At 41.3% G+C, this 24,426-nt stretch overlaps 1 long non-coding RNA gene across 15 annotated transcripts in view; it reads right to left on the reverse strand.

Moving 5' to 3' along the window:
- The window catches only part of LOC102551374 (uncharacterized), a 29,052-nt gene extending 7,487 nt beyond the window's left edge, over positions 1-21,565 (reverse strand). Inside the window, exons 1-6 of one of the 15 annotated variants that reach the window (XR_015635521.1) lie at positions 21,359-21,506; positions 19,160-19,248; positions 18,178-18,416; positions 16,870-16,942; positions 16,379-16,465; positions 806-2,336 (exon numbers count right to left, since the gene is read on the reverse strand). This is a non-coding gene — a long non-coding RNA (uncharacterized LOC102551374). Of the gene's footprint in view, positions 1-805; positions 2,337-12,809; positions 12,972-16,378; positions 16,466-16,869; positions 16,943-18,177; positions 18,434-18,556; positions 18,639-19,159; positions 19,249-21,358 lie in introns of those variants that run through there. The other 14 variants (XR_015635519.1, XR_015635507.1, XR_015635517.1 and 11 more) reach the window with 14 other exon arrangements.
- Between the last annotated feature and the right edge of the window lie 2,861 nt (positions 21,566-24,426).

Consider the following 24,426-nt stretch of genomic DNA (forward strand, 5'->3'; position numbering starts at 1 on the left):
AGAGAGAGCCAGTGTCTCCTAAGGCTTTGCATCTTTGAATGCCTGAATGAAAAGAAATTTATTCTGCTTAAGTCTTGGTTTTCATTATCTATTTGGTTTGGTACTCATTTCATTTGACCCTGAGGTAAGTGCTATGACTGTCTTAATTGGAAATTGAAGAAAAGGAGGTCATAAAACCCAAATAACCTTGTCAGGGTAAGACAGCTACTGACAGTAGAACTGTGGTTCTCACAACCCTCTTGGGTTCTCTGCTATAATTATACATAAAAGACTCAAAAGTCCCCCTCCTGGTTTTGTCTCTGTAGGCAAGGCACCTTTCCTTTTGTATGTGAATTCTCTCTCTCTCTCTCTCTCTCTCTCTCTCTCTCTCTCTCTCTGTAAGTGATCATGTATGTGCAAATATTCATACATGTGTGTGCATCTATGTCTGGAGGCCAGAGGTTCATGTTGGGCATCTTTCTCAATTGCTTTTCCCTTTATTTTTTGAGAGAATGTCTTTATGTGAACTTGTTGCTCATTGGTTTTGTTAGATAGCTGGCCAACAAGCCCCAGGGATCTTCCTGCCCTCTTTTCTCCACCCCATTGCTGAGTTACACGCATGTACTGTCATGCCTGACTTTACAGAACTCTGAAATCCAATTCAGGTCCTTACGTTTGTGCAACAAGCATTTTATCTACTAAGCCATCTGTCCAGCCCTTTAGGGTACCTTTCTAATAGACTAAAAGATAGGTATAACCTGTTAGTGATCTATGAAATATAGGCAGATAGTTCAATACATGGTCCTCATCACAATCAGAAACCGAGTAGAGAACACAGGTTGATTTATTTAGGATGTAGTTTTTTTAACCAAGTCACTAAAAATCCAAATCAGAACTCACTTGAGACATTAGGAATTTATTAGTTCATATAAAAGATGAGTGGGAGCCGGGGGTGGTCTTAAAGGTTGGTCAACTCTACAGTCAAGTAAGCCTACATCTTTACCTCTGCTGTGTGGCATGTAGCATGAGCATCAACTGGTTCTAAGCACAAGATATCAAACAACTAATAAACATGGGTTCTTCTTGGTCTGATACACAGGCACAAACACAATCTTGGTGCTTGCCCGAGGCTTTGAGAGCTTTGTGAATCCCACGTGTCGGGTCATGATGCATGAGGGAACACTTAACGTGTGGTATAAATCAGTATGGACACCACCATGTCTCTGGAAGTGATACTTCCCACCCCAATGGCAGGGAGTTCCCTGTGAAGCCAAGCCTTAAGCACATTGAACGTTTGCCTCTCTTCCATGTAGAGGGAGAAAAGGAGCTTCTGACTCCTATTAGCATCATGCAGAGACAGGTTCTCATCTTCCTTTTAAAATTGAGGTGGGATTATTTTTCTCAGAAACTTCTTCTCAACCTTCCCCTGTCACATAGCAACTGCAGATGTCATCTTCAGGTAACAATGATAAGTAGATGGCAACCAAAGCCCTGCGCGTAGGTGAGCTGCAGAGGTACATGCTGGCTAGCACACTAGTGATATTCAAATCTGACTATGACAGAAAACCAGGCAGCTGTGCTGGATCCCTCCCTCCACCAAGTTGAACCTGCTACATCTCTGGTGCCTATATCCAGGTTACTTGGTTCCTAGCTGTACGTGACAACAGGGAGGACATGGTTAGGGAGAATGGTGTACTAAGTTAAGAAGAGTCCCTTAGGAAGAACTCTAAGGGTGACATCTTTTCATAGACTAGATTCCAGAAGTCTTCAAATGTGCCTGCTAGGATAGGTTACAGAAGACTGGGGCTATCACTTCTCTTATCCTACATACTCTAGTTTTGTTAATGTGGCCAAACACTAGATTATATGGGCAACAATAAACTATCAGTATCAAGTAGAACTTCAAGATCTTTTGCATATGGGTAACTTCTCAGATACACTCCCAATGGGCAAATTGGTGAGGAAAGGAGTATAAGTAGGTAAAATCAGAGTGACACCAGAAGACTGTCATGAGGTTTGTTTCCATCCTGTCCATTGTTGAGTACCACCCCCAGCAGAGGTTCTAGGGCAACTAATATGTTAACTCATGCTGGGAGTTCCACATTTATGAAAATGTTCTCCAAGCAGGAAGGATAGTGTTGTGAGGAGAGTGGCCCTCCCCACTGCTAGACTTTTACAGAAGCAGTGAGGTGCAACAGGTGCTATGATTGTCCAGACCCTGAATGAGGACACTGCTGGCTTCATTTAGGACTGTCCACAAGACAAAGCGCTTGCCAACAAGCCTGTCAATGTTGTCTTTGTGTTTCTTTCTTGAGGTAGGGGAGTTGTATTGGAGGAGGCTGAAGTCTGTGCTGTGTCTGGAGGGAAGATAACGAATGAATGTCAGTATGGAGGAATAGTTCTCTAGTGACCTTCAGAAATCCTCCTCGTTTCTGTGCTCAAAGGCAGCCAGCTGCTGGGGACAGAAGGGAAATCTCTCTTTTTCCTCCAATCAGACAGTTCCCTTCTTTTCAAGTTTGCAACCATCATAAATGAGCTCACTGAGTATCACAATAGCAGGATTTTTCTCTTAGAATGTGGCTGTGGGTTGTGATATCCTAGAAAGGTTAGCTAATTCAGCATTATCTACAGTTGTTGAAGAGAAGGAATTCCAGCCTCTGACTTGAAAGCTGGTTGACATCTCTGTCCACACTGTATGCTTAACTCAGGTACTGAGCAACATTCTGTCAAAGTTTGCACTCTATTATTAGGGGACTGACATGGGTGGTCTGTGTTACCTGCTTTCTCCCTGACCCAGGATAGAGAGAAGAGAGAGAGAGAGAGAGAGAGAGAGAGAGAGAGAGAGAGAGAGAGAGAGAGAGAGAGAGAGCACGCCAACTTATTTAGGGCTAAACAAATCAACAAATCAGTGGAGAAGTTAATGTCTCTTGGCAACCACTATCATGTGTCATAAATTTGTGCAAATTGACATTTATTACTCTGCAATGCCAAAAAAGGTAAAACAAGGTTTGATGAAGAACCTGCTAACCAGAGTACGTTTAATACCAGAGTCCATTTAGCATTGCTGGTTTGAACGTGTGTTTAGGGCTGAGCACACGGGGTTGAATAAGCTAGCAGGGCACTTGTCCCTGAAGAAAACTGATTCTCTCTCTCACAGCAGCCATTTCCTGCCAGCAGCTCTTTATTTAGGAACTGGGACCTTGTGAAATTTCTGTCATACAAGTTGGCTTGCTAACAGATGTTGCCATTATGTAGGTGCTATTTTAGTAAGCATATTGTTGAGATTTCTTGGGTGTGTCTTCCCACATGTATCTGAAAGACACTACTTCCTCATAGTAGGCAACTGGTCCTCTGGCTTTTACAGCCTTTCCACCCATTCTTCTGAGGTTTCCAGTGAGCCTTGGGTGTGTGGATTTGTGTTGTAGTTATATCAGTTATGGTTGGGTACCCATGACCCATTCCTTTGCATTTTGACTAGTGATATCTGTAGTAGTTTTCTGTTTTAAAAATAAATGTTTTTGATGAGGGCCGAGAGCTGCAATTTACCTGTGGGATTGAAAATAAGTATTTAGAATATATTAGAAATTATATTGGTTTAGGCAAATGGCCATAGTAGTTTCTCTTCTATGCTCTGTGATCTCTTCAGCTATGGGCAGTGTTTTAGTTAGGGTTTCCACTGCTCTAAAGAGACACAGTGACCAAGGAAACTTTAATAAAGAACAGCATTTGATTGGGGCTGGTTTACAAGGCAGGAACATGGCAGCATCCAGGCAGGAATGGCAGAGGAGGGGCTGAGAGTTCTACATCTTGTTTGGAAGGTAAACAGAAGATTGACACTCACATAGCTAGGAGGAGGGTCTCAAAGCCCACCCCATAATGACACACGTCCTCCAACAAGGCCATATCAACTCCAACAAGGCCACACCTCCTAACAGTGCCACTCCCTGGGCCAAGCATATTCAAACCACCACAGGCAGTTAGCTAGGTGTACAGTGGCAGGAGTGAACACCCCTACTAAGGCTGACTTTAAGGCAAAACAGCTGTCAGTTACCCCAGGATATAAGTGTGGTCATTGTACCACTGGAGACACCAAGCTAGGCCAGTCATTGTGGTTTGTAGGCTTTGCAACTGATTAGAACTAATGACTGATTTTCTTCCCTCTTGGCAGCTTGTATATGACCTTCCTGTGCTAGTCCTTAGGGAGGAGGCTTCCCAATCAGTTCCAGCATAATTTCTCTAAGTCCTGCATCTGAAGTATGTGGTGCCTTCTGCAATACGGTCTTGCCTTCAAGTACTAGGAGGCAGATAATGGTAAGAGCACTACCCTATATTGTTTGGGGATGTCTCTTGGACTACCCTTTTCAATTCCTTGAAGGAAGCTTTTCTGTGCTCAGTGATTTAACACAATGGCTCCTAGGGAAACTTTATCACCTATGTGGAATAAATTCTTTGAAAGCATAGGTCAGTGCCAGCTCTCTACAATAGTTAATTTGTCATCTATGTGATCATTCATTGTCAATCACCACTGAAACATCTGCAGAATTTACAGATGCATTCAAGCCAGCACTTTTAAGAGTTTAATTAAGCCTTCCTATAGCCATACTCTTAGATAATATACAAATGTGAAACTGAGGAAGTATTTCTATTCCCGTATTAACCCTCTGGATGACTTTAATGTCTTTGTGGATAAAAGATCTTATAATATACTGCCCATGCCACATACATTAGTAATATGTCAGTATGCAGAGTCCTAGGCTCTATCTCAGACATGGTCAGCAGTTCTTGGGATGGATCTCAGTAATCCTCAGGGTAGACAACCTTTTGACATCTTGAGATGACCTTGATATCTACAAACTGTATAACTTAGTAACAAAATTATTGAAAAAAATCTCATTATGTTGTATGTAAGTTTGCAATTTTGTATTGGGTTATATTCGTAACTATTGTGGGCTGCAAGAGGCACACGGTCTTCAAGTTGGACAGCCTGATAAACCTTGCTGTCCATTGAATCATTAGTTTGGCTGATGGAAAATTCAGTTTAATTTTCAAAGGGAGTAATTTTAAGACATATAATAACCACCAAAATATTTTCTTTTCCCCACAAGTCTGAAGTCATGAAAGAGAAACAAGCTTGCTCTATCTCATGGCCCACAGTCAAGGCAGATTCTCTTCTTGTCCTTTCTGACTTTCCTTTTCCTAATTACTTAAGAAGCCTGCCTGGGACCTTTGGCAATCACTGCTTCCCACTTTAGAGTTCCTCAGGAATAGGTGCTAGCTATTAATATTCATACATATATACCTGAGACTTGAGACCCAGGCCCCAGAGCCTCCATCCACCAAGGCCACAGTGTCAGTGCCTACTCTTGTAGAAATATGAAAAGGTACTTAGAGAAATGATCAGATGCTTGCTGTTGGCATGGGTATTGATGGCACATGATTGAAGGCTGGCTGCTGAGGGCAAGTGCTATTGAAAAGTGGTGACACCTTCAGGATGCAATGCTTAGCAAGAAGCCATTGAGTTTTCGGATCTGTATCCTTCAAAGGGATTGAGGGACCCAGCCTGCCCTCTCTCTGCTTCCTGGCTGGAGCTGTGATTGCTTGTTCTGACAGGTACTCCTGTCATTGGCGTTTGTCACTCTCACCAAAGGCCAACCTGGCAAAGCCCTCCACCCCCAGTCTTGAATTTAACACTCAAAATTGGGTGCTTCATAAACATTTCTTCATTACAAAGTTGATTGTTTTCGATATTTCATTTTGGTCACAGGGAGCTGAATGTCATTAAGGTGTTAAAACATTCTTTCTGTCTCCTCTTGGAATGTATTAATGCATAACTGAAAGGAGTCCTTGGCTCTTTTGCATTTTCTGCTATTTTACTCAACTACTCATTTTTTTTTGTTCATTTCCCAAGAAAACATTAGTGCTAGTATATTCTTCCTAGATCCTGTGGTGACTAATTACAATGTCATTCAAAGATCCGAGGCAAAAATCCTGGATCTATGGAAGGTTAGACATGAAGAAGCACATGTACCGTTAAAATATATTTGAAATGTTGGAAAGGGGGTTGTTGATTTGTTTTTGAAACAAGGTTTCTCCATGAAAGTCCTGAATGTCCTGGAACTTTCTCTGTAAACCAGGCTGGCCTCAAATTCAGAGATCTACCTGCCTTCCAAATGCTGGGATTAAAGGTATTTGTCACCACTGTCTGACTGGAAGGGAGTACTTTTTTTTTTTAATGTATTCACTTTACACTCCACTCTCTACTCCTCCTTCTGGTTACCCCTTCTACAATCCTCCCTCTTCTCTTCCAAGCAGGTGGGGGGCCCCCCCTATGAATCAGCCCACACTGGTACCTCAAGATTCTGTGAGGCTAGGCACTTCCTCTCCCACTGAGGCCAGTCCAGCTAGAAGAACATATCTCCCATACAGGCAACAGATTTGGGATAGCTCCTGCTCTGGTTATTTCAGACACACACGAAAACCAAGCTGCCAATCTGTTACATATGTTCAGGGAGACATAGGTCCAGCCCATGTAAGTTCTTTGGTTGGAGGTTCAGTCTCTGAGAGCCCCAAGGGTCCAGGTTAATTGACTCTGTTAGGCTTTCTGTGGAGTTCTTATCCTGGAAGAGAGTACTTTAAAGAGAGATTTACAAGGCTCAATAAGGAGCTGAATATTGTAGGATAACCAAGACCATAGTAGGTTACCAAATTGAGATGGTGCAGAAGGGATGAGTGCTTTAAGAAGACAAAGTACACTGGAGAACAGAGGAGTCTAAACAATGGGAGCAAAGCTGAGTACACAGAGGAGCATCTGGAGTAGCAGAAAGAAAGAGGGAAAAGATACGCAGACACGGTAGCTGACATCCCCAAATTTGTCTGGTTAGATGTGAACATGAAAATGTTTTTCTCTGTTGCTTAAGAAAAGAATGAGGAAAGAAAAAACCCATTTCATTTGAAATGCTCTAGGAGGTATTTATAGAGTGATCTGGGACCCACTGAGTTGTGGCTAATCAACTGAATGGGATGAATACTTCACTTAGGGTATTCGGACTCACATGTAGAAGTTAAAATGAAAATCAGCTCAGTGTCTTAGATGAATGTCCCCCAGGGTCACCCTGCTAACAGTTCGACTTTTTCCTGTGGTTTATTCTTCAGTTGGCCAAAGCACTTTGTAGGAAACATCCTGCTTCCATGTAATACCAAAGAGATCAAATAAAAAGTGTGCTGCAATGCTCTGCTTTTCCCTCAGTAACTATTGAAATTATTTTCCTGGAAGCAGACAACGTAGTATCTTGGCTTACAGTACCAATTTGCCGTCTTTTAAGCAAACAATTTTTCCGGTTTAGGTTCCATTCATAGAAGAACTGAAGCAAGCTGTGACCAAGAAAAGATTCTGGATGGATAACCCTTTATGTTTTGACTCAATACTTTCTGATGTCATCAGCTCTACCAAACTTTGACTTTTTTAAAAATCAACGTTAGATCTTCCTGGCTATTTTCAAAACATGCAATGGATGACATCTGGATTCATTTGAATAATATAGCAACTTGTAAACTATAGACAGGCTATTCATATCTGGCACTTGGTAAGCCTGCTTAACTGTCCAATGAGATATTACTAACAGCTGTTCCTCAGAAAAAATGGTCAACATAAAGTTTATCTGGCAGTTCCTCCAAAAATTGGACATAACACTAATTGAGGATCCAGCTATACCACACCAAAATATGCCCCAACATATAACAGGACACGTGCTCCACTATGTTCATAGCAGCCTTATGTATAATAGCCAGAAGCTGGAAAGAAACCAGATGTCCTTCAGCAGAGGAGTGGATACAGAAAATATGGTACATTTACACAGTGGAGTACTACTTAGCTACTAAAAGCAAGGTCTTGAAATTCTTAAGCAAAATAATGGAACTAGAAAATATCATCCTGAGTGAGGTAACCCAATCACAAAAGAACACACATGGTATGCACTCACTGATAAGTGGATAGTAGCTCAAAAACTCAGAATACCCAAGATACAATTTACAGACCTCATGAGGTTCAAGAAGAAGAGGAGGATGAGGATGAGGAGGAGGAAGAGGAGGAGGAAGAGGAGGAAGAGAAGGAAGAAGGAGCAAAATGTGGATGCTTCAGTCCTTCTTACAAGGGGGAACAAAATACTCACAGGAGGAAATACGGAGACAAAGTGTGGAGCAGAGACTGAAGGAAAGGCCATCCAGAGACTGCCCCACCTGGGGATCCAACCCCAGCCACCATACATACATACATACATACATACATACATACATACATACATACATACATACAGCCACCAAACCCAGACACTATTGCTGATGCCAAGAAGTGCTTGCTGACAGGAGCCTGATAGAGCTGTCTCCTGAGAGCCTGATAAATACAGAGGCAGATGCTCACAGCCAACCACTGGACTGAGAACAGGGTCCCCAATGTTAGTTAGAGAAAGGATTGAAGGAATTGAAGGGGTTTGCAGCCCCATAGGAAGAACAACAATGTCAACTAACCAGACACTCAGATCTCCCAGGGACTAAACCACCAACCAAAGAGTATACAGGGAGGGAGCCATGGCTACAGCTGCATATGTAGCAGAGAATGGCCTTGTTTGGCATCAGTGGGAGTAGAGGCCCTTGGTCCTGTGAGGACTTGATGCCCCAGTGTAGGGGAATGCTAGGGTAGGGAGGGGGGAGGGAGTGGCTGGGTGTTTGGAGGAGCACCCTCATAGAAGCAGGGGGAAGGCAGATGGGATAGAGGGTTTCCAGAAGGGAAACTGGGAAAGGGGATATTTGAAATGTAAATAAATAAAATATTCAAGAAAAGAAAAGGTTTGTGATGTAGTTTGAATAAGAATGGTCTACATAAACTCATATATTTGAAGCATCAGGGACTGGCATTACTTAAGAGGGATTAGGAGATGTGGGCTTGTTGGAATAGGTGTGGAGAAATGGAAGAAATGTGCCCGTAGTGTGAGTTTTGAGGTTTCAAAAGCCCATGCCAAACCTAGCACCATCTCTTCCTGCTCCCTGAGGCTCTGGATGTAGAACTCTCAGCTGCTTCTCCAGCACTGTGTCTGCCTGTGTGTTGTCTCAGTCCCTGCCATGAGGCAAAGGAACCAAACCCCAGAGATGGTAATCAATCCCAATTCAATGCTGTTTTTTAAAATAAGAGTTTCTGTGGCTATGATGTCTCTTTGTAGCAACAAAGTACTGACTAAGACATCATAATAGTAGAATCCAGTTACTTTTTATAGCGAGTGTCAAAAAAGCTATAGAGAAGAAGAAACAATGGGACTGCTATTAGGAAAAAAGCATGTAACAGAATATCAAAGGTGTACACTTTAAACTGGATAGTGGTTAAATTCTAGTATGGAGGCACAGAAAATTATTTTCTTCTTGAATTTTCTTGGACTTTCAAGGGTTTTTCCCTCAAAACCTTACATTTTACATGATATTAAAAAACTACGTATTTTTTAAAACATTAATTTGAAGTCCTTCATCATATAATGCCCTCCCCATTCATCTCTCAGTTTCCATTGCAGCTTTGTGCATGCCCATTCCTAGAATACATGGGCACACTCACTTTTGTCTTCATGAAAAGATGATTTGCTTCTGTGCCCTGGGTGGACCAGGTGATGTTTCACTGTCATCTTTATTTTTTGGTGTAAGAGATTGAAAACTGGGATTTTTAAAGCTCATGTTCTCCCCCTTAGCTGTGTCCCCAACTTCTAGGTAATGAATTTTGTTTGTTGGTTGGTTTTCCTAAACAGGGCTTGTCTGTGTAGCCCTGGTTGTCCTGGAACTCACTTTGTTGACTCAGAGATCTCCCTAGTGCTGGAGTTAAAGCATAAACCACCCTCACTTAGATATTGTTCTTGTTTATCTTTATGTTTTTGTTTTGTTTTAAAAGGAAGACATCTTTACCTTGGTATTAGCCAACTGTCCCAAGATATGGTTTGCAAGCTTTTGCTGTTCTCACTAGTTGGAATATGTTTCATTGATAAAAGAGAGAAACTAGATAATTTGAGGGTATTTAACTTTTGAGATAGGGTCTCACTATGTTGCCCTAGCTGACCTAGAACTCACTGTTTAGGATGACCTGGCCTCAGATGCAAAAAGTTTGATTGCCTCTGCCTCTTGAGTGCTAGGTGTAAAGGAAAAGTACAATTATACCCAGCTAATTGGAGGATATTCACCATATACTTGCAATAGGTAAGCTGTGACAATTTTATTCTGTTAAGGAAATACCACTTAAATACATTAAGAAGTATCAATATAACTTGTTTATTATACATGGTACCTCCTTATACCAAAGACTTTTCTATTGTGAATAATACCTAAACAGCCAATGATAGATGTTTCTTTGACCACCAATAGAATTTAGCATATAAATTATTTATAGATCAATATTTGAGCTGATGTGAGGAATAAAGGAGAAGTAGGGAATGTGTGAAAAGGTGGATGAATAGTTACATCCAATATATATTAGCTGTGTAAGGGGAGACAGGCTGATTCTGGTTTATGAGTCAGGAACAGAGTCTATAGTGATGGCAACTGTATGGTCACGATGTGTTCACATCTGGGCAGGTCAGGAAGCAGCCAAAGCAGAATGCAGATATTCAGCGGACTTATTTTTTCCCTTCTTATTTGACAGGGACACCTACTCATTGTATGGCGACATTCATTTAACGGAGGTCTTCACACCATTAGCTAAGCCACTCTGGAAAAAGCCCTCCCAAATGCATCACAAAGCGTTTTAGATATTTCTTAACTTGACCAAAATAACTGTCTAAATTGATCATCATGGTGGCTAGACTAAGAGCACAGACTCTGATTCTGAGAATCTCTAAGGATGGGTGATTGCTCTGGACTTTTAACCCTCAGAAAGAATGGGGAGAGGAAGAAAGGACATTGCCTAGTATATTTTAAGAACCTAGAATTACTTTTTTTGGGGGAGGGGGATTTAAAGATACATACAAGTAACACTAGACAAACTAAACAGGTTATATTTAGGAATGCATGTAATAACAAAGTGTGTTGCTTTTTAAGAAAGTAAAACGGGTCTATAGCTTGACAAAAGGGGCTTCCTAGCTGGGCTGCTTTGCAGGCTAAACCCCTACAGGGCACAGCTTCCATCACTGGATAGCACACATGACTTAAAGTGATTTGTATGAATCACATCTATCCATGTTTCTCTGGCTTTCCACTTTGGGGTGGTTTTCCGAGTCAGTGCTCTTACTATGGCTTTACTACAGTAGGATGAAATGGGCTTAGAGAAGAACAGGTAGGCAGGGAAGGCTAAGGCAGCCTCTTGCTCCCACAAGATTTCCAGAAGAAATAGTAGGAGCAAGAGGTTGCCTTAGATGACCCAGGGCCCCATAAAATACTCAAGCCAGCCTTTCTTCAATGGATGCAAGCCTTAGGTTTCTGATTCCAAATGTATAAAGCTGTCACTTTTCTTTTTCTCATGGATTGGTCTTCTGTCTTTTCCCATGGTTCAATTCTTTGTTAAAGGGAATGAATCAGAAATGGCTTAGACAACTGAGGTCACTGAGTCACAAGAATTCTTAAATGTAATTTTGGTTATAAATGCCCCCAAAACAGAACCATTAAAATATGTTATACTTTGTTGAATTATTCCTAGTGGTAAAATAATCAGATTTTAAAACAAATAACTGGCCGAATGGCAACTTTAGTAAAGTAGATAAATACCATTATATGGATATTTTAATAAAATTCTGAACTCTAGTTTTGCCATTAATATAAATGTTGATATAAATGTAAATTAGTGTTTTTTTTTTCCTGTGAACAAATAATTGTGTCAATGGAATTATGCCAGGGGCTCTTCCCTGAAAGAGTGCTTTGCAACTTAAGCAAGGAAGAAACCAACATGAACAAATGGAACAAAAATCAGCTGAGGAAAAAGAATTGTAATGAACAACATATTCTGTGGAAGCTGCATTTGAGTCATAAAAGCCAGTTCTTCTTGTAAAAATAATAGATATATTCTTTTAAGCTATCATAGTAGATGGTTATGTTAATCATAAGTATTGTGACAAAAGAGAAAGCCAAAATTTTAACAGTCTAGGAACTATGGTGTATGTCAAACTGAACTCCTACAGGGTGAACAGATACTTCAACCAAACTCTTGAGTTCTTTCTAGACTATTTTAATAAATCACCACTTCTGCCAAATTAAAAAAAAAAGTTGTAATGTGTCCTACTTAATAATAACAAAACAACCATAATACTAATAAAGGAAAGAAGTTATTGCTGTTCATAGTTAACTGGTACTTTTGGGAACCAGAAACTTGAAGTCTAACTACTTATAGAAACTTTTTTTCTTACAGAGCTAGAGAAATGCAATATAAAAGAATCTGTTTGCACAGCGCTGGTCTCTCAGCTAAAGTAACATAGTCATGACGCTTGCCCAAGACAAAATTGACATCCTACATATTGAACTCATACAAATTCTCTGGATAGATGGTAGCCACATGCCAACAGAGGTCTATATGCACCAAATGTCCAAGTTAATGCAATTCCACATTGTAAACTACCCTTTCTGCACCCTACATCAAGAGCTGCGTTCACACATTTATAGGGAAATATTTGGAAATGGTAGGAAGTGAAGATCTACTCATGTCCTTAGGCTTCATACAGTGCCAGAAACTGGCAGGTAAAGCAGGCTACTCCAGAACTAAACAGGTCCCTCACTGGATTCTTCTCTGGAGCAGTTGTCATATTCTCTATGGTGAGATACCTCTGAGAGAACTTAAAATCACCTGCCTGGGTTTCTGGGCCCAGAAACTCAAAAAGCAGTACATATCGTTTTTACTTTATTTTTTTATTGAACAATACAATGTCTTTCTCTTCCTTTGGTGAAGACTAACGTGACTGGGTGGAGGTGACATCAGCTGTCTAGGTAAATGTTGAGTTGGTTCTCTAGCACGAACTCTGCTTCACTGGAAAAATTATATTATCCTGTTGGTGAATGCACAGAAGTTAAACGACCTACCTACCAACATTTATATATGAAATTATCAGAATATAAAATTTAAGATTTCAATATGTATGGCATGTTTTAATCTGTGTTGTTTTTACTTTTATTATTAATACAGATATAGAATTCTCAGATTGATTTATTTGTGATTCTTCATGCATAATTTATACCTCATATCATAAACTAATGTATCATGTTATTAATAATTATAACTATTACCATGTCCCTATCATATCCCAAATTCATTAATTATAAAAATAGATCTCTTCACACCCTCCCACCTGGTTCTCTCCATCCATCCACCTTCGATGACTATTTTGTTTTCCCTTTTGAGTGAGATTCAAGCATCGTCCTTTGGGCCCTCCGTATTTCTTAGTTTCTTTGGGTCTGTGGATTGTAGCATCTTGTGCTTTATGGCTAATGTTTACTTATAAATGAGTGCATATCATGCATGTCTTTGTGGGTCTGGGTTACCCCACTCAGGATTACATTTTCTAGCTCCATCTATTTGCCTGCAAATTTCATGACTGTTTTTGTTTTTAATAGCAGAATAGTAGTCCACTGTGTAGCTGAGAGGCATATAGGTTGTTTTTGGTTTCTGTGTATTACAAATAAAGCTACTTATGAACATAGTTGAGCAAGTGTCCCTGTGGTATAGTGGGGCATCTTTTGGGTATATACCCAGGAGTTGTATAGCTAGGGTAGAACTAGTCCCAATTTTCTGAGAATCAACCAAATTGATGTCCAGAGCGGTTGTACCAGTGTGCACTCCCACCAGCAATGGAGGAGTGTTCCCCTTGCTCTACATCCTCACCAGCATGTGCTGCCACTTGAGTGTTTAATCTTGACCAGTGTAAGATAGAATTTCAGGGTTGTTCTGATTTGTATTTCCCTTGATGACTAAGGATTTTGAACATTTCTTTGAGTGCTTCTAGGCCATTTGAGAATCCTCTATTTAGTTCTGTACACCATTTTAAAAATTGGTTGATTTGGTTTGTTGGTGTCTTTATATATTTTGAATATTAGTCCTATGTTGGATGTAGGATTGGTGATGCTTTTTTCCCATTCTGTAGGCTGCCATGTTCCCTATTGATGGTGTCTCTACCCTTGCAAAACCTTTTAGTTAAATGAGGTCCCATTTATTAATTGTAGATCTCAGTGCCTGAACAAGGATGGGGATGAGATATGTGTGGGCAGAGAGGGCTGGGAGTAAGAATGGAAATCAATGAGGGTGGGGGCTGCATCTCTGGGACTAGCTAGAGACTTGGGATGGGGGAGGCTCTGGGGAGTCTATGGGGGGTGAGCTTAGTTGAGACTCCTACCAGAAAAGGGATATAGAGACCTAAGTGGTCACCTCCTGTAGCTGTGTTGGACTTCCTGTGGAGAGAGGCGGACATCAACCTACCCACAAAACCTTCAACCAAAAATTTCTCCCACCTACTACATGCACATGGATAAAGATGTAACAGAGATAAAAGCAACAGTGAACCAATGACTGGCCCAACTTGAGACACACACCATAAGAGAGAACCAACCCCTGAAACTATTAATGATACTCTGCTATGCTTGTAGATTGGAGCTTAGCTTAATTCTTATCTGAGAGGCTTCATCCAGTAGCTGATGGAAACAGATGCAGAGAACCACAGCCAAACATCAGGCAGAGTTCTGGGAGTCTTTTGGAAGACTGGTGGATAGAATTGAATGAGCCAGAGGGGTCAAGGACACCACAAGAAGACCTACAGAGTCAACTAAGGTGGGCCCATGGGGGCTTGTGAAGACTGAACCACCAAAGAGCATGCAGGGGCTATACCTATGCAGCTTACATGTTTGTAGCAGATTGCAGCTTGGTCTTCATTTGTGTCCCCAAACAAATGGAGCAGGGGCTGTCTCTTACTCTGTTGCCTGCCATTGGATCCCCTTTTCCTAACTAGACTACTTGTTTGGGCCTCAGTGGGAGAAAATATGCTGAGATTTAATCTCCCAAGGTGCAATTCTACTCAATGAGGTCTTCTTATTCTCTAAGGAGAATGGGAGGGGGTATTGGAGGAGCGAATTTATAAGGGTGGGACTGGGAGGAGAGAAGGGAGGGGGGGTCACAATTGGGGTTTAAAGTGAATAAATAAATTAATGAAGAAAAATAGATCACAATATTTCTATTTTAGTGGAGTTTGAGGGGGTATTCCCAAGGTCATGACATTGGTAGATAGTCAAAAGTGGCTGTGAATTCATGTCTCATATAATTGGTTTTAAATTTGGTCCTCTTTGTAGGGAATCTTTTACAAAGTATAAAACAGATTAAGTTAAAACATTTGAAATAGTCATTATTTGTAAAAATTCACTCTGAATTCAGAATATGCATTTACCTCTCTTTGTTGTCTGTTGACTATTTTTTACTTATTTATTTAATTTATTTAATTTTATTTATTTACATTTCAAATGTTATCCGCCTTCCTGGTTTCCTCTTCGAAAACCCCTATTCCACCCCCTGCCTCTGCCTCCACGAGGGTGCTCCCTGACCCACTCACCCACTCCTGCCCCACCACCCTAGCATTCCCCTATTCTGGGGCATCAAGTCTTCACAGGACCAAGGGCCTCTCCTCCCCTTGATGCCAGACAAGTCCATCCTCTGCTACATATGCAGCTGGAGCCATGGGTCCCTCCATGTGTAGTCTTTGATTGGTGGTTTAATCCCTGGGATCTCTGGTGGGGTGTTGTTCTTCTTATGGGGTTGCAAACCCCTTCAGAGGGGTCTGTTGGCTTTTTAATGGTAACTGCTCCTTGTCCTAACAGTTTATTCTGCTGTGGAATAAGTGTCATATTGTTATAGAATATATGTTATCTTCATTGATTTCAGATGGATTATTTGAATGTCTTATCCAGGATAGTAGGAAAGTTGGATGTTTTGAAGCTTACATAGTCTGGGTAATAAATAATTCTTTCATGTTTTAGTTCTCATCATTTCAAAATCTTCGCAGTTAAAGTTCAGATTGTCAACAGAGTATTTGATCAACAAGCAGCAGATAACATGTCTTTTTTTTTTGCTCAAAAATATTGGAGTTCATTTTAAAATCTATAATCTCCCTAGTGCATAATAATGTAAATCAAAGTCCTTGTAAAGATTGAAAATACTAGGAGAATGTATTGCAAGTATAGGAAAATGTTTTCAATAGAAATTCAGTGTTTGGTCCTTTCTAGTTTTCCCAGTCTCAAGGTTCAATTATAGGGCTCAAAGGTTAATACATAAGTCCCAGGAAATCAGCCAACTGTATGGAAAACAAGCTGAGTTCTGGAGTCTCAAAAGGACAAAGAAACAAAACAAAACAACAGGAAAGCAACAGCCTGCCCTCTGAATGAAAGAGCTCTTTCCACCCTGGTCACCTTCACTCACCTTTGGACGGTTTCCACCTCTGGCAAGGAGCTGGTTGTTCCTCATGTGCCACTTGGCATTTTGCCTCTTGGTGACTTAAAGTTGCTTCTAAAATAAACCACAGCTAAGAAATCAAGATATACTTTCTCCATAATGACCTATTTCTCATGGTAGCAAGTTATTAATGTGGAAAGGTGGCTCTACCCACACTTCTTGGTATTTATTCTGAATTATTTAAAACCAAACATACAGAGCACATTCTCTTGAGTGGTCATGGTTTAGTTGTGAGAGTGTGTACTTAATTTTAATTTCCTGGGGTGTAGGAGGTTAGACCTAGGACTTTGTATATGGTAGGCAACTGGTCTGTCACATACTACAACCTCAGCCTTGATGTAACAACATCCTAAATTAAGCTGTATCCTAAACTTCAGTAGGAAAGTCACAGAGCATATTATAAAATGTCGGTGAATATTTAAATATAATGGGAGTTTTCAAATAAATATGACACTTACTTGTCAACCTCAGCCATCATATAGTTCATTTTCCTTGGCTTTCTGAGATTAGTTAATAGATCCGAGAAGCACCCTGCAAGACAATTTGAGAACTAAGTCTCGGACCCATCCACGGTACAGAAACTACTAGAAGTACACAGGCATAAACCACTAAGACTATGACAAAGCGACAATGGAGATCTCAGAAGGTTTCCATTTAGACTTCCTGTCTCACTTCTTTTATATGTAGGTAAGATTGCAACTTGCACTCTTGTCTATATGAAAGTGTTTGGTAAGTTCAAAGCATTATGGGCAGTTTTCCTCTAGTGTCCTTACCCAGTTTAGATTCCCTTAACACATTTTGGCCCTTCCTGTGCAGATGCCATTTTGTGTAGACTGGCAGTTCTATCGTCGTGCTCTGGTTGAACTAAACAGTTCACATGTGCCCTAAGCTGGTCATATTAGGTCCTTTTTGGGGCTCGCTTGCTTAACTGTTCTAATACATGAACTCTCTAAGAGTCAGCCTCTCTTCTGAGGTTGTATCTCCAATTGCACAAGGAACTTTGCAGAAAGAATCTGAAATTCTAGCAGGTGCACAGCCACCACCCTCATGAAATAAGACCCCTGGTCTCTCAACCATTAAGGAAGGATCAAGTTAGTTTTCTGACTTGCACCTGAAAGAAAACTGGCCTGAAATATTCTCAAAACTGTATTTTGCTAAATTGTGATGCACCTTAGGCTATGGGGATTACCTATATTTTCCACACAGGATATTTTTACCTGAAAATGAGTTTACTAAGCTATAACTATTCACACATAGTAAGTCCTGGAATTAGTTCATATTTTTACCTCATTCAATTCATCTGGCAAATAAAATATTTGATTGAAAGCTCTTACAGACTTTAAAATAATAAGAGTTATTCATGGAAACTAAGAAACAGATAATGTCTGTTACATTCAGAAGCAATGAAGTATAAAATAACTATTTTAGTAGAACTTTTTCTTGTAGCTACCACTATGAGATTTGGTTAATATCTGAACATAAACTATACATAAAATATTTATCTTATTATTGTGTAGCCCAGATTGGCTTGAAACTCACTGTGTAGCCTAGGATAGCCTCCACCTGGCATCAGTTCTTCTACTTCAGCCTTCCAAATGCTGGGAACCTGTATACAGCTAAGAGCTACCGTGCCCTGCCAAAATGTTCTTTGCATTATAAAAAGAGAAAAGCAAGTTTCTTTGTGTGTGTCTGTACTTCTTTAAGAAATTGTCTAAAAACAAATACAGACTTCTGAGAATGAGGCTCAATTATCCAATGGTCCTTACCATGATTCTTCCGGGCATCAAAATACAAATGAAGGAGAGATTTCTCAGTGTGATTGAAGGAAAGTGTCATTTGTCCCTCCTCACTGTTGGTCTGATTGACTGGTGTTTTTTAGTATTCCCCAAAGATCCTCCTTTTCTTCCGTCAAAAATCCTCTCCCCAGTATTGTTTTATCAGTATCAACAGGACACTTGATATCTCCAAAATGTATTTGGTTTACTTCCCATACACTCCTTGTATTCTGAAGAGAAACACATACTTTTGAAGGAAGGAGAAGAAAAACGTTAGAACTTCCCACAGAAAAAATATTTCACTATAAATTTAAAGTATCTTAGAGATTAGCGACGCTAAAGCATATCCCTCCAACGGAATAAATTTTACCGATGCCACTGGCTGATTTCTGAGGTGAACAGTGTCGTAGGCAAGGCAAGGCAAGGCAAGGGGAGACTCCATATCACTGGCTGTTTTTCAGGGGTTGCTACTAGGATAAAAATATCTTTGGCAGGTCCGGGGCTAAGGTGTGTCGCTAAGAGACAGACCATGCAACAGATCTAGGGCACGAGGTTTATTGGAGGGTTGGTGAGAATGGAAGGCTTGCTCTGGGAGGGGACATGAGAGAGAAATTGAGACAGACAGAGGGAAGTAACAAGATAGAGACAGAGGGTACAGTCTGATGTTGGGGAGGGGGTGGGGACTTTTATGCAATGCACTTGGTGACAGTGGATGACAGCCTAAGCTGCCCAATCTGCTGCCACTGAAAGGCAGGCTGGAGGAGTACCAAAGTTACAGCAGGCGACTCCTGGCCAGCAGGGTACTGAGTATGTAGTCCCAGAATTTCACCAAGTCATCCTGAAACCGCACCACATAGCTTATCCTTCGAGGACTTGGAGAAAGAGAGGATTTCCCTGGACAGAATCACATAGGTACTGACTGAGTGATTCACTGAAATCTCCAGATCCCAGCTCATACCTTTAATTATTTTACCTGTTAGTTCTATGAATCAAGGGGTGCCCTAGACACTCGGTGTTAGTTCATGTAGTCCATGCTGCTCAGGGAGACATCATTGCCTTGATCTGATTGAGTGAAGAAATCGAGATTTAGAGCAGTCCACTAACATATCCGAGGTAATTAGGGCTTTATTTGTTTGTTTTAAAGACTTCAAGTTTTTAGAGCAGTTTTAGGTTTAGAACAAAATTGAAAGTACAGAGATTTCTCATATGCCCGGTTCCCCCGCTGACATTATCAATGTCCTTCCCATGTTCTCTATGATGGTGTTAGCTTTTCCTGCAGTCAATCTGCACTGACACCTCATTATCGCCTAAAATCATTCCTGATGTTCAGCAAGTGCTGGGCTGGCAGCGGGCCTTTAAGTGCAGAAACAGAGTGTAAAGAAAAATAATAAATTTAAGAGGAGAGAGAGAGAGAGAGAGAGAGAGAGAGAGAGAGAGAGAGAGAGAGGGAGGAGGAGGAAGAGGAGGAGGAGGAGGAGGAGGGGGGAGAACAGGCAGAGACAGAGAGAAACACAGAGAGACAAAGACATAGTGAGAGAGTGAGAGGGAACAGAAGAGAGAGACACACAGAGACAGAGAGGCATACAGAGAGAGGCAGAGGAGGAACAGAGAAAGTGAAAGACAGACAGACAGAGAGGGGGGATGACAGAGAGAGAGAGAGAGAGAGAGAGAGAGAGAGAGAGAGAGAGAGAGAGAGAGAGAGAGACCAGGATTAGGGCCTAAACAATTTTCAGGATTTGGGGAAATTCAGGTGGAGGTTGGCCCCTAATAGAATAGCAAAGGATCACCAGGTGGCTTAACCCTACGGCCAGGCATCGCTCCTCCTTCAGTTGAAGAAGGCCGACAAACCTTCATGCTCAATAATTATGGTGTCTCCAAGGGTTACTCTAGGCTGTGCCTTCTACAGGAATGGATTCTTTAACCAGTTATGCCCCTTTTAATTTCCTCAGTAGTTTTTAGTGTTTAGATCTTCAAAATACTGCCTGTCACAACCTTTTTTTAAAAGTTTCTTATCGCAAGGTATTGAGATAGATCAGTAAAACTGACTTATATACATTGATGCTGTAGCCCGAACCCTTTTACTGACTGACTTCTCTGTCCTATTTCCTCCTCCCCCTCCTCCTCCTCCTTCACCTCCTCCTCCTCCTCCTCTTCCTCTTCCTCTTCCTCCTCCTCCTCCTTCACCTCTTCCTCCTCCTCCTCCCCCTCCTCCTCCTCCTTCACCTCCTCCTCCTCTTCCTCTTCTTCTTCCTCCTCCTCCTCCTCCTCCCCCCCTCCTCCTCCTTCACCTCTTCCTCCTCCTCCTCCTCCTCCTCCTCCTCCTCCTCTTGAGATTCTGTGGACAATATCATGTTAGCTTCAGGAGATAGTTGCGTACCTTTTATTTAACTTTTCTCATTTGAGCAGCCACAGGTAGGGCAAGAGTGGATCTCCTTGACTTTATCTTGATCTGAGTAGGAAGGAGATGTCCCTGTTTTCCTCCCTGCCTCCTTCCTCCTTCCTTCCTGCCTTCCTGACTCACTTCCTCCTTGCTTCCCTCTCTCCTTCCCTGACTTCCCCCTTCCTTCCTTCCTCCCCTTCTTCATACATTTTCTTTCATTAGTGTCTTACTGTAGGCTGATCCCAGACTGGTCTGGAACTCTCTATGTAGATCAGATTGGCCTCTACCTTGCTGTGATCCCTTGCTTCAGCCTACCAAGTACTAGGATTACAGACAGGAGCCACCTCAAGGGCCATTTATTCAAACCTGCCATCCTACTGCCTCGTCACCTGTATGCTAGGTCTCAGGCACGCACCCACCATGCCCAGCTCCGTATTTCCTCTTATAAAGCATTTGTTCCTTGTTTTGCTGTCTGTTATGTTTGGAACTGAAGTACATTAAAGGATTGGGCCCCAATGCAAACAGTGTTCAGAAATGGAACTTTGGAGAAATGAGTAAGTCCTTAAGGGAAAGTCTGAATAGCCTAGCGGTGGTGGGCTGAAGGAAGTGGGGAAGATGGAGCCTAGTTGGAGGAAGTAGGTTATTGGGTGTGTGACCTGGAAAGAAGCCTCTTGTCTATGGCCTTTTCCTGTCACTTTCTCCTTCCTAACTCCTAGGAGACAAGAGCTGCTTTGCTCTATAGTGCTCTTTACCACACCTTCCTGTCTTATCCACAGACCCCGAAGCACCTACCTTGACACTTTGACTCACCACAGACCCTGAAGCAATGCTGTCAAGGATGATGAGCTAAGTTCTCTGCCACTGAGCAAACCGGAATCTTTCCTCTTTGAAATGGTTACCTTCAGCTATTTGTCCCTGTGAGGGAAAAGCCTCACACAGTGTCAGAGCATCGCGGACGTTATATACATTTGAAAGTCAAAATGAAAACGCCTGAAAGACTTTATGCAAATTTGCTATTATTTCCTCCTTCCGTTTGATGCAACTTGCCAGAGGCCCAGTCAGATCTGTAGCTTAGGTGTGGAAGTGATTTTTGCATATGAAATCAATTTTTCACAGATGCAAGACTTGAGATTATTTCTTCTTGAGGGAACTTAGGTAGTTTGTGAATTTTAAGAAAGAGTCTATTGCCTGTATGTTGTTGAATCTTTGGATTCCTATCAGTTTAAGACCTGTAGGTATGTGTGGCTAGTAGCTGCCACATATAGTCACCTTTATCCCTCTATGCAGCTAATTTGCAGCACCTCCAGCTTGCTGATCTCAGAGCAAGCTTTTTTTGTACCTTGATGCCGCTTGGTCACTTTTCCGCCACAATGAGCTCTCCTCTGATCTTTGCTGTTTCTTCTCTTTGGCCTCTTTCAGCTTCAGCTTTTATGATTTCTCAGAATGGAATTTTGGGTAATTGATAATAGACTTCTTAATAATTAAGGTGAGTTTCCCTCTGTTGAACAAAAGTTTACAGAAACTTAACCTTCTGCGAGGCTGACTGAACTGAGTAGAACGTCAGTGTTTGTGGGAAGGTTGGAATGTTGCAGGTCGAGAGCTTAACTACCATTTGTCTTGCACTAACATTCAGCCCCTTAGTTGCCATTCCAGACCCGCCTCCATATCTGATATAAGGCTCTTCTGACTATCAAGTGAAAATGTGTGAAACTCAGTACTAACTTAGCACATGAAGAACTTCCACAAACAAAAGTGCAAAGAATCCCATCAGAGAGCCTAAGAAGCCTACAAAAGAGATGTCTCGGCCTTGCTGTAACTCACGCCTCTGAAGTTCCCACCAACGCATCTGAAAAGTGCCTGATTGACTTATGACTTTCTTACGTCAGTAAGATGTAAAACGTCAGTGGACAGACAAATGGAACATGAAGTTTGAGGTCACTTAAATCTGTGTTCCTCACCATGGCCACTCATATTTGGCTCCAGGATACACTACCTCCTAGCCCCTTAGAGGTGAGAGATACATTTTTTACGTCAACACTGCCTTCCCCACTCACGACTGTTTCCTGATCATGACCTGTGCTTGTTGCTTTATTTCTCTTTCAGTTTTCTGTACTTTTAAATGAACATTAGAAGATCCTCCTCCCTCTCCTCCTTTATGCTTCATTATTCTCTTTTGGAAAAAGGTAACTTCACCCTTATACTTCTAACATGCATTTACAAAGCATCTAAAGCAATTACCATTGATGCCATCAAGCATGAACACACTATTTATATACAGTGTGCGCAAGTTAGGGAGGAGTTCCTAGTGTCTTGCTTCCGTCCCCAACAGCAACACCGGCGTTCCTTTCATTTTTTCATAAACTGTAATCATCCCACCATGGTTGCTGTGGTTACTGTAAGGAAGCACTTATCTTTCAGACCAGTTAAGAATAAGAACAATAAACAATTTTACTTTATCTTCATTGGTTCCTCTTCTATAGTCATTTCTGGGCCTTGAGCTTTTGATTTACATCATTCACCTTCTCTCTGAAAAGTGTATGCTAACACTCCATGCCCACTAGGACTGTTTAGACACAAATTCGCTCCATGTTTTACTTGCCTGATAAGGTTTTTACTTTGTTTTCATGTAGGAAGAATAAGTTTTACTGGTTAGAGACAGCGGTGTGAAGGGTTTTCTAATTCTTGCAACACATTAACTACTTCATTGCGCTTTCTTTCTATTTTTATGAGGTCTAACCTGAAGGTCCACTGGGATTCTTACCATAGCTCCTCCGTGCTAAATGCATCTCTCAATGTGATTTGCTTTCAGAGTTTCCTCCAGTGTGTATCCATTCAGCGAATTGAAGATGATTTGGTGTTCTGTCTCTCTGCCTCTCTCTGTCTCTCTGTCTCTCTCTCTGTCTCTCTCTGTCTCTCTCTCTCTCTCTCTGTATGTGTGTGTGTGTGTGTGTGTGTGTGTGTGTGTGTGTGTGTGTGTTTATCCTTTTTGGTTGTCACTGAATACAAAAGACTATTTTCTGTAATTAGTTTTGGAAAAACCATCCCTTTACCTCTACGAGTTTTTATGAACATGTCTGGAGGAAAAGGGGAAAGAACTGATTTTTTCTTTTCTCTCTCTCTCTCTTTCTTTCTTTCTTTCTTCCTTCCTTAATTTCTTCCCTTCCTCCCTTCTTTCCTTCCTTTCTGTTAATTTAGAAAAATAAGCATTAGAAGAGTGAAATTATACAGTTAGTATGGAGAATGAGCAAACTTCCCAGAGAACCTTATCTTTCCTCCATGTGGATGGTTTATTTAAGCCACCTCTGCTTTCTTTGTTTCACTTTGATTTTAAGGATGGAGTCTTAGAGGATCCTGACCTCTAACATAAGTAGAGAACAGCCCATTGTGAATGCTTTGGTTCAGATCTTGAACTTGCGTCTTAGGATGGGCTGGTAGAATATTGCTTCACCAGCTGCTATAACAGGGACTGCAAAATCCTCAGGCCTGATGCTTGCATGAGGGGCACTTGCTTTGTAGTATCACTGAAGGGTTACTTGCAGACTTCACATATATTTTTTTTTTGCTAGGCTGCCATGTTCCTGGTATAGCCAACACCCCTGCAGTAAGTAGCGGCTAATCCTGTCTGTTCCTGTGAAGGGTGAGACTCTGGCTTTCTCCTCAGGGTCTTCTACTTTAAAAGTTTCTTCTGATATTTGTGCTTTGCATCTGGGCTATGAGTTATGGGGATCCTTTCCCGTGATACTTGTTCCCTAACTATTCTCTTTACTGTTTCAAAAGCTTTAACCCAGAATGTTTCCACTGCCCGGTGAGCATGCTGTCTTCTAGCTTCAGACTCTTGATCTTCCCCTATGGATTAATTT

The sequence above is a fragment of the Rattus norvegicus genome, chromosome 13, assembly GCF_021556685.1.
Source record: "Rattus norvegicus strain SHRSP/BbbUtx chromosome 13, alternate assembly SHRSP_T2T, whole genome shotgun sequence".
Lineage (NCBI taxonomy): Eukaryota > Metazoa > Chordata > Mammalia > Rodentia > Muridae > Rattus > Rattus norvegicus.